Source organism: Psammomys obesus, unplaced genomic scaffold (assembly GCF_907164565.1).
Source record: "Psammomys obesus unplaced genomic scaffold, mPsaObe1.curated_primary_1811, whole genome shotgun sequence".
Taxonomy (NCBI): domain Eukaryota; kingdom Metazoa; phylum Chordata; class Mammalia; order Rodentia; family Muridae; genus Psammomys; species Psammomys obesus.
The window spans coordinates 5,718,318-5,725,533 of record NW_026596440.1 but is presented as its reverse complement, the minus strand read 5'-3'; positions in this window follow the sequence as shown (position 1 = coordinate 5,725,533).

The following is a 7,216-nucleotide window of genomic DNA, read 5'->3' as shown; positions in this document are numbered from 1 at the left end:
CCTTCCCATTTTTCTTGCTACTTCATGTCATACTGTGCATCCCACCTTGGGATTCTAAGACATCAGTCACGTCGGCAGATCAAGAGCCAGTTGCTAAACACACCCCTTGAAGTTGCTGGGAATTCAGGTGTGTGCTGGCTGGCCCTGCTGGTGGACCAGGTGTGAGTGACTTAGGACTTCAAAGGTCTTGGGCAGGAAAGAGGTTGTGAGCTCAAATAGGTGAGTCAGGCCCATTGTTCCATGTATCTGAAAAATCAATTGAGTCCAAAGTAAAACATGTATTTAACCAGCAAAAGTGTATGGCTAATTGGTTTTTAAAGGATGTGCTTCCTGATCCTTGATACTAAAAGGGACCTGAGATGAGAAAGAGGGAGAGAGAAAGTTCTGCAAGGATGGAGTTCTTGAAATGGCTGTCTGAGGCCAAGCAAGCACAGGAAATAGCAGAGTGCACAGAAGACAGTTCAGTCTTTTCTTTGAGGCTTCTACTACTCCAATGAGAGATAGCACAGAAAAACCTGCAGGCATATACCAACAGAAACAGCAGGCTGATAAGGGGGGTAGGCCTTCCCCGGGATCCCTATGTCTAATAGATGAAAGCTTGGCCTTCTCTGCATGGGTTCTGGATCAGACCTAGGCAGGCCTCTGGATCCCTGGTTCCTCAGTTTTCCTCTTCTGTAAGGTGAGCTCTCAAGTTTTATAGCACTCATAATGCTCCTGCACCAAAATAGCCCAAAGGTGAAGTTGTGGGCTACTGTGCCTCAGGTGTCCTTGGGGAACTGGTAGGTTTGGTGGCTCTTAGGATCCTAATCAACCTTAGACGCTCCTGTGGGGAGGGGCGGAGGCAAGAGCTACAGCAGGAGTCAGCTGGGCAGAGAGTCAATGAGAGCCCTGCCTGACCTCTGAGAGTTAGAGAGGACTAGGACTCTGAAGCCATGCATTCTGACATACACTGGAGATGTGGATGAAAACTCTGCAAAACAGCGGTCCTTGCATATTATGGTGTGACCTGACCAGCCCTCTCTGGAGCTTCTGATAGACAGTGAACACCTGTGAACAGCTTTCTATGTTAGGACCTCATCAATCTATCTTCTATATTCTAATGTCTTAATACATTTTTTGATTTGGAGTGTATAAAGGTTGTCATAATCAAATGGAGTAGTTTGTACCAAAACTAACCAAAATAAATTGAAAACAACCTGAGGTTGTGAAGAAGGAGACTCTCATGCACATGTGCCTGATAGGAGGGAGCAGAAAAGAGTGCCTGAAAGCAGTAGCTGTGGACTAAGACTCTGCTAGAGTCAGAGCCAGGCAGAAGCTACGATAGCTGCCTGTCCACTTTTGGGCTATTGACATCCTGGTTTCTGATCCTGATACCCAAGGATTAGTGTTTCAAAACAACTTATTCAGGCTTTTCACTTTACCTTTGAAAACTTTGTTTTGCCTCACGTCCCGAGAATGCCTCCAATACATGGCTTACATGGTCTCCTTGTTGCGTTCAATTCCAAACGCAACAGAGTCTTTAGAGACTCTCTGTGTTTGAGGTTGACACATGTGTGTGTATCTTGTTTCTGTGGCTGCTTTGTGAAATTACTAAAGACCTGCTCTGGAACAACCGAGCCTTCTTGTCTCACAGTCCTGGAGGCCATGAGCCACACACAGAAGTGTGGCCATAACTGGGCTCCCTCTGCGATGCCAGGGTGGGTCTTTCCTGCTTCCTCTAGCTCCCATGACCACAGGTGCTCTCAGACTAGGGATGCCTCACCTCAGCCTTTGCCTCAGCCTCAATTGTCTCCTCCTGGAAGTATCTTTTGATTCCTACAAGGACTGTACCTGGGCCAGCCTAGTAACCAAAACAAAGTCATCTCAAAATGGGCAGCCTTGTCTTCTGACCTATGAGGTGACATTTGCCATATGAGCACTTTTCAGGGCACCTCAGGCAATTCATGCTGTTGTGAGATGCTGTGTGCTTCAACAGCAATGCTTCTTTCTCAGTCCTAGCATCCAGGATCAGGCCCTGCTTCTTCTCTTGCAGAGAATAAGAAAACAGCTCGCTGACACCTCTTGGAAAAAGACTGATCCCAGTGTGAGGTTCTACCATGTCACCTCCCCAAGGCCTCTAGAGCTAACCCTTTTCCACTATGGTTAACACTTTAATATGTAGGTTTGGGGCTATAAACATGCCATCCATAAAACAAAACATGCATTAGCTTAACAAAGAACCTTTCCTCTCACATCACTCACTTAACTGAGAGCTTCTAAAAGGCAAAGTTCTATTTTATTTTCCTGGATGCTATATCCCTCAGCTCAGGGAAAGGAGTCTCATCCAAAGGATTGAGTCAACATATGATTAGAAATGACAAAAGCCAGCATGAAGCTCTGTGACTACTCCCTGCCTATACAACTAGGAAACCAGGTAAACAACTTCCAAGTTTTGCTTTGTGCTTTGCCCAGATCCACCTTCACTTGCCCACATTGCCTGGACTTCAGCCAGCTGGATTCCTGTCAAGGGTGTCACATTCCTTCAGGTTCCCCTTCTAAAGAAGCTTTAGCCCCTCCCTCTTCTCTGCTCCCTCCTGTCCCCATGTTCCAGGTACTGGATCTCCTTAACTATGCCCAAGTCCTCCAAGTAGAGTCCTTAAAACCTTCCCTTAGTCACATCCTCTATGTGGTGGGTGTGGCCTGTAACAAATGTATTGATTGCATCACCACCTTGGCAGATCTCGGCAGTCACACAATGCCTGTGTTTTCTCCCCTGCTCATGGAGACGTCTATAGGCAGTAGGTAGTGAATTAGTTTAGAGCCCAAGTTGAGCACCACTGTGATTCCATCTCTCCCCCTCTTTGTTCCAAGGTGGCTGATCCAGCCCTGGCTACCACAGCTCTGGCTTCAAAGCAAGGAGAGAAGGTGTGTGGCTCGACTCTTGGTCTAGAGACTCGGCTTTAAGTGCTGTAGCGTTATACCTGCACCCCCCCTGTCAGAACTTGCTGCCCTGAGCTGTAAGAGACGGGTCTCGTCTCCTGTAATGGGAAAGGCAAGGCTCAGAGGGTTAGAAGCCACTAGTTCCCTGATAAAGTTTTTATTTTTTACAATTTTTTTAGAGGTGAAGAAACTGAAGTTTGAAGTGAATCCAGTCCAGAGCCGCAGAATCCATGAGTTCCCACTCTTAGGACCCGGACAACATGTTGATATGTTCTAAAGCCAGGTCTCCCTCTGATCCTTGCACTAACCCCAGCCTCATACTCAATATGAGAGGATACTTTGGCCCATGCCCCGTGCCTTTGGCTGTCACATTAAGGTATGGGAATGTAGAACAGAAATGGGTGGCAGTGCTCACCCAGGTCCTGGCCTCACAGAGCATATACACAGTGTGTTGCTATGTAAAAGCCTTGAGCCTAATGAGAACAGTATTCCAGTGGTGGCCGGGCTGACACTGGGAATCCTGAGGAACAAGAGAACAGAGCTTGGTTGGCATAGCTAGTAGGGTCTGGGCCTGCTGACTAAGGCTGTTAAGTGAAGGCAAGTTTGTGAGATGGTAACAGGGTGAGGCTGGGTGTAAGCTCCTACTTATAGGAGGCCATTGGCTTTCTACAACCTGGCTACCTGGGTCACATTGTCTACTCTAGATGGAGAGTGAATTCCCAACTCCAGAGCCTCTAGGGGAGGTGGAGCTCCTCTAGACAGAGTGGGCCTGGACCTCAGAAGGTCTGGGCCTTGGCAGGAGGTGCCTGATCCACCTAGACTGGGTCCTTACTCTGTCTCTTATTGCAACTTACAAGCCTCAGTACAGATAGTTTGTCTGAGTGCATGGTTGAGGGAAAGTCAGGGGTGGGCCTAGGGTAGTTCCTGGTGAGGACAAGGGGACAAGTGTTTATGGGGTGTTGCATGCCACAGCATTCCTCAGACATCCCAGCACTGCAGTTGGTTATTATCTGAGAGTTGCAGATACAGCTCCAGAGTGTGGCTCATCTTCCTCTCTGAAGGTCACAGTTCAGCATTGATGGAGCAGCTGCCTGCCTAATGGTGTCACACCAGGAAGGGCACAACCATGGAAGTCACTGCCAGTGAAGAATCACCACCTGAAGGGGCACGCATGTGGCACCATGGCTCCCACCATGTGGGAGCATGCCTGAGAGTTTGTGCCTTAGATAGCACCATCTGGGGTCATATTTGGCTTGTCTCCATTTTAGAGGTCTGTTGGAAGGACACTGCTGTTTGAGGCTGCAGTCCTCCTAGTCTGGACAGCTATTCTGAGATCGGCATTAAGGTGCAGGACTCCCTCTCCCCAGCAGGGCCTCCTGCTCTCTGCCTGACTTCATCTGGAGAGTGTCTTTGGACATAGATGCCACTAACCACATTTGATATATGGTCTGTGACACAGCTTCCTGCTAGCTTACCCCTCCCTGTGTCTATAGGATAATTAGATGCTGTGTTCCTGTTCATATAATAGGAGCTTGCTGTTTAATGTGAATCAAGCATCCTTGAAATGCCTAGTTCCAATCAACTCTGTACACCTATCCTTGGAGTCTCCACCTATTCCCCATGGGTATATAGCCTTTGTTCTCTGGAATTAAAGTTGAACTAGCTCCCTAAAGTGGTTCCCAGAGTGTTTGATCTCTGTAGTGCTCAATGGCCTTCCAAGCTCTTTCGTCTCTTGCTCCTCTGCTCCCCAGGCAGGAGGAGAACCACAGGGTTCTACTTTAAAAGGCTCTTCCTCATGGGGTGAGGCCCTGGGCGATTTCTGCCTAAAGGATAGAATCTTCAGGGTTCATGCCCAGGGAGCCTCTCCCTGGAGGGTCATGCCTGGAGATTCTCCACCTGCAATGTCAGGACAGTAGGGTCACCATCTGGCAGGTTACACACAGGAAGAGTGCCATATGAGAATGCCATAAGAGTGCCATAAGAGAACCATGCCTATGAGGACCACCACCTGGCGAACACCACTGTGATGCCCGTAAAAGGAACTTGCATTCGCCTGTTTCAGCTGTTGTGCTCACCTAGGAAGAATCATATCTCTTGGGTCTGGTGGTTACATTTGGAGCCTCCACCACTTATGATGTTGTGATATAGAGCTCAAGCAATTGTAGAAACTGGAAGTAGAGACATTTCCCTGACATGAGCTTGCCGGGAACTAGCTCCTTCAGGCTCACTGCTAGATAACTGCTAAGGCTGTCCAGTCCTGGACAGAAGTGGCTTGACTCTGGCCTATGAGACCATGGGGAGTCTTTGGGTTTCTTGTCAGTGTGGCCCAGACCATTGGATTTGGGTAGTACAATTTTGAGCCAAATTTGAAGCAGGCTTTAATTAAATACTGACCAGGATGGACACTGGTCAGGTGACTCTCTAGAATCTCAGCAAGTGGTTATGAGTCACATGTTGTAGAAGCTTTTTAAGGGCAAACCACATGGCCACTATATTTCCATGTGGTGTTGTTATTTTCCAAGAACTACAACTCTTACAGGTAACCCAGCTACTATGGCCCAGCCTTGGGTCCCTGGGACAGGACAGTGTCAATGGCTCATCCTCACCATTGCTCCAATGTTGATAACAGTGTTTTCAAACTCCCGGAGACCCCAGCTTCAGGAACTCAAGAGGTGAAGTGACTTCAGCCTGGCCTCAGCCGACTTTACAGGTTCTGATTAGTGAAACCTGGATCACTATTTTGAGCTTTCACCTTTTCATAAACAGGACAGAATTCAAACCAGAGGTGTTTTCTAAACATCAGAGGTGAGCTATAGCCCAGCCCAGACAGAGCAGACTTCCTCCCTGGCCACACCACCAGCCATGAGACCCAGTGACCCCACAGTTTCTCCACACAGTATATCAAAGATCACTTCCAGCTCACGTTCCTCACTAAACTGTTTCCCATGCTACTATGGGCAAAGTCTAAGAGCAGGATGTGGTCTCCCTCACTGGAGTTAACTAATGAGTGAGGTAAGACACCATAATGCAGGCCCCCTAGGCCCACACCAATTATGTTTATGCAAAGCAGCTATGAGAAGGGTCTTGCATGACATCTGTATATTTCAGTGGGCGGGGATTCGGGGTAATATAGTGATAACTGCCAAGTACTAATGTTGATCTTGACTGGTGGAGATACAACTAGGGAGAAGAGTTATAAAAATGAACAGTTGTGCTGGGTGTGGTGGTATATACCTTTAATCCCAGCACTTGGGAGGCAGAGGCAGGTGGATCTCTATGAATTTAAAGCAAAACTGGTCTACAAAGCGAATTTCAGGACAGCCAGAGAAGTTATACAGAGAAAACTCTGTCTCAAAAAACAAAACAAAACAAAACAAAAAGAATGGACAGTTGCAACAGGAGGCAAGCTGGCCCTGGATCAGAGCCTCCTCAAGAGGAGAAGCAATGGGAACAGTGTGGGAATCCCCTCTACCCCTATCCCATTCCTGCTTCACTCCTTGAGATAGCAACAGCTTTTGCCTTCAAGGACGACAGGCACTGTGGGTTCAGCCACAGCTTTACTCTTCCCTTAAGGAGCCCCTGCTTAAGGGTCTTCCTAATGTATGTCTCTCTTGTTGGCTCCTCATTACCCTCTGCCCATAGCTACTGAGTGCTAACACTTGTCTGGGGAGACACAGTCAGAGCCAGAGCCTCTAGCATCTGTGTGCTTGTGCCAGTGGGAGGTCCATCTATAAGCATGGGAGGGTACCTTTCAGCATGGTCAGCAAGGAGGTACGGCTCCTGACTGACTTTAGGAGGAAGTACTGCTGTATACTTCCTTGTGATGACACACAAGCCCAGCTTTTGTAACAGGAAGGAAAGCTCTAACTCAGCTACCTGAAGCAAACTACCTGAAGCCCCTACAAGTGGAATGAAAGGAGCCAACAGTGTCCTGTTACCCACGGCTCAGTGAGGCCCGCTGAGGACTCAGGGCCAGGGAGCCTGGATGAGCCCTCCTCCTATCTGAAACTCAGTCAATACCATATCTCCTCCTTCTATTCCTTAGGGTCAAAGACAGTCAGAGTGTTAGGACCAGTGAAATGATGATGCACACAACAGATTTTATATGAACTAGGTTTATTAGATGGAGATGAAGAGAGAGAGGAGAGAGCAAGACATGACAGGGGGAAGGGAGGGGTGCCCTGACACAGAAAGGAAAGAGAGCAAGAGAGTAAGAGGGCAAGAGAGAGACAAAGTGGCAGGTTGGTCCTTTTAAAGAGTAATTTAACCACCCCTATAAGGTGTGGCTACCTGGCAG